Here is a 3,708-nt window from a genome sequence, read left to right as displayed (position 1 = left end):
TTTAACTTCTTCTCTCAAATGCAAAAAGAAAATAATTAATATCGACCAAGTGGTGATCTCAGAAAAGCGTTTCTGTGTGTTTCGCAATAAAGATGTTACTGTGTTGTTCACAGCCACTATAACGTGGCAATAGGCGTCACGTGACGGGCGGGACAGATTTTGCTGGAGTACTCGCCAAACAATACTTCTGTGGTAAAAAGAAAAAAAAAAAACATACTTGGCCTGCGCAGGGATCGAACCTACGACCTTCGCGTTATTAGCACGACGCTCTAACCGACTGAGCTAGCAGGCCAGGCAACGACAGCACGATAAATGCGGGCACTTGAACTTCTGTACGTTGCTGGCGCCTTGCCCATGTTTTTTTCTTCCGGGGAAGAAAGAGAGGGGGCGAGCACTCGCAGAGACGACCCCGCACGTGAGTTCGTGTTACTATTTAATTGAACCGCTGCTACATAACGACTGCCTGCGTTGCCGGCCCTTCGCAATGCACGGGTTCCCTCGAGGTTAAAAAAAAAAAAGCTCGCTTATCCATAAGCGTTTTAGCGCTAACCTCGAAGAAAGGACTTCAACCCCGGAACGTCTGCACAAGTGAGTACCGCTCGTTATACGGTGACAAATAGAGTAGCGCCGCTTCTTGGCATATAGTAGGTTTCTCGCACGTTATCTACACACAGCCCCCCCTACTCACGCGCAAACTTACGCTCATTCTATCGACACCGTACCAAAAGTAAGGGAAGGAAAGCACACTTGAATCAATGCGCCGAAACATGGGTGACGGCGACTCCACCGACTGCACACGAGTGTTCGAAGCTGGACGCTTCGTAACGGTCCACACAGTAAGCGAGTGGCTAGCGATTACACGTATATACTACAAGCTATTAGGATGTACTGAATGGCTACATATTACAAGCCTTATACACAGCAAGAACGAATCAATTGCAGCTGAGCACACCCGCGAGCGATCAGGCAGATCAGGCAGAGCGCGCGAGCAACCTTACTGAGTCACGTGCATGACAAGCCGCTGTTTCAAAGGACTGGCAAATAAAGAACGAAGAGCTAAACATAATTATATTGATTCAATTCAGAAGCAGGAAGTTATGATAAAGTGGAATACATATTTAGCCCCGCTTTTATTGCAAGCACTGTATAGTTTGCTCGCGCCGTTTGGACAAAGCGTAACGATCTCCGAAAGCGCTTACATGTCTTTTGAGGCGGTATAGCCAAAGCTTCGCGCGTCGTCCTCCCAGTCACCGTCTACGATATCCGGCGAAAGAGGTTTGCAGAGCCGCAGTGGTGTCATGTTTTTTAATGTTTAATAAAAGTCCATTCTAAGCACAGAGGCAAGGAAAGCAACTGAGGCACGCAATGGACGCATCACCACGTGGTCAAACATGTCAACGCCCATGGGATCGCCGTGAAAAATGGTTAATACACCGTTCCACTGTTCAGCAATGATGCTACACTTCAATAAACACTTATCCATCCATCCATCCATCCATCCGTCCATCCACAAACTCATTGTAGTAACACTTCGCGACAAGATCATCCGCGGCATGGTTCACTGAAGAGTTCAAAACTACAGGATCTCTTAATATCTCCCTTAAAAAGTGAACGGCGAAAGTCTGCTCTTCCTCCTCTTATCATTCGCCTCTCTCTCTTTTTCTTTTAGTAATTACTGCTCACTACTAAGCATTTTTAGTAATTTGTAATCAATTCTGGTCATTACAAGCCGTCATTAGATATGTTGGTAATATCATAGTCATCAGTAGTCATTACAAGTAATTTCAATCACTACTAGTCATTGCTGGTCTTTACTAAGCATATGTGGTCATTTCCAATTAGTTGTAGTTGTTACAATTCATCGTTACACATATTGGTCATTTCGTAGTTATTAGTAGAAATTGTAAGTTAATTTAGTCAGTATTAGTCATTACTGGTCATAACTAAGCATATTTAGTCATTTGCAATCAATTGCGGTCGTTACAAGCCGTCGTTAGACATGTTGGTCATGTCATAGTCATCAGTAGTCATTACAAGTCATATCGGTCATTATTAGCCATTACAGCTCACTAGTAAGCATTTTTAGTCATTTGTAATCAATTTTGGTCATTACAAGCCGTTGTTAGACATATGGGTCATTTCGTAGTCATTAGTATTCTTTACAACTCATTAGTACTAACTACAAGTCATTTCCGGGGTACATGGAGAAATACGGGAGAGGCCTTTGCCCTGCAGTGGGCGTAACCAGGCTGCTGCTGCTGATGATGATGACAAGTCATTAGTAGTCATTGCAGTCATTACTACTCCTTACTAGACATTCCTACTCAATTGTGGCCATTACTACCCATCGTTAGACGTGTTGGTCATTTCGTAGTCATTAGTAGTCATTACGACTCATTAGTACTCATTATTAGTCACTACTAGTCATTATTAACCTCTACCGTTCCATGTAACAACGTTATTATTCACTTAACTGTCCCTATCAATCATTTTTCATTCTTTAATATGTCTTCATATGGCGTGATGACGCTTCCGCGGAGACTCCGGCGGTCAGGTCTACTGACACAAGCTTCACCATGAGCCTAGAAAGGCTTTGGCCTTAAAAATATCAACTTTTATATGCCGTAGACCCTGGGCTCAAGTGCTTAGCGATTGAAACGCGATACTATGGGAGTGCGTGGCTGCCAGCGCTTGCTGCGCCAACCGTGGGAGCTGGGAACACCGGGCGGGTGCATCGTGGTATCCGACGAAAGCGAGAGCTTCTGCGGCACATTGCGAGCGCATTCGGTCGCACGGCGGTCATCTAGCACCTCATCAGTGGCGCAGGCAAGTGGCGGCCGCCACGCGTTTCGAGCATCGCGTTTAATCCGACGCTGTGTGTACGCGAGCGCGGCTAGCGGGAATACTGGGAGTATACTGCTTCCCGTGACAACGTTCTGCGGACGTCACCGCCAGCGCCTGGGTATAAAGTCTTGCGGCACAGACGCGATCAAAGCTATAGGCAGAGCGCCCGGAGCGTAGTCTGCTACGGTTCCTGCTAACTTTTGTGTGCTAGCACGTAGCGTCGATAAGTCAGCCTGAATACATTTGGCTTACTCAGCACTTGCGTGAATACTGCTGCGCCGTGCGCTCGCTCGCTACGTGAACTCAACGTCAGGCTGTCGGTCGACCTGCTCTGCCAACGCGCTCTGCTGTTGGCTCTGCTCGAACTCTTGAAATGTGGACCGGCAGGTTTGCAAAGCAGCACATACGGAATGTTCCAGGACACTGTTCCCTGCAAAGTGATGCGGAGTCGCTTCCTGCATGACTTTGCAGGAAGCGACTTCCCGCCGACTGCCGCTTATGTGACGGTAATGTTTACCGGGAAACGCTGGCGGCGAACGATGAGCACGTAGGCGAGCTTTCTGGTTGTTTCTTTTTCCTTTCCTCCGCACGGCGGGCGCCACCGCTGCCGCGATGGATGGATAGATATTATGAGCGCCCCTTTGGAACGGGGTATTATACTGCCTAATGTCCTACCTAAGTTAAACAATAAAAAAATTAAAAAATAGACTCTATAAACTCCCACACACAAATTTTCTGATCCCCTATTGCTAACAGTGCTTTTGTACGTCTCCGTATTTTGTCGTTTCCCTACTTTTCGGATGGCGCGCGCCTCCGCGAATGCGCGGAGGCGCGCGCCATCTGGATTGTGTTGCAAAAAACCAA

The 3,708-nt window shown here is 46.9% G+C and overlaps 1 non-coding gene across 1 annotated transcript; it reads right to left on the bottom strand.

Annotated features, from left to right (window-relative positions):
* Positions 1-218: 218 nt before the first annotated feature.
* TRNAI-AAU (transfer RNA isoleucine (anticodon AAU)) lies at positions 219-292 on the bottom strand. The gene has a single exon. It is a non-coding gene; the product is annotated as a tRNA-Ile (tRNA).
* Between the last annotated feature and the right edge of the window lie 3,416 nt (positions 293-3,708).

The sequence above is a fragment of the Dermacentor andersoni genome, chromosome 8 (genome assembly GCF_023375885.2).
Source record: "Dermacentor andersoni chromosome 8, qqDerAnde1_hic_scaffold, whole genome shotgun sequence".
Classification (NCBI taxonomy): Eukaryota; Metazoa; Arthropoda; class Arachnida; order Ixodida; family Ixodidae; genus Dermacentor; species Dermacentor andersoni.
This window is presented reverse-complemented; position numbering and strand designations above follow the sequence as displayed.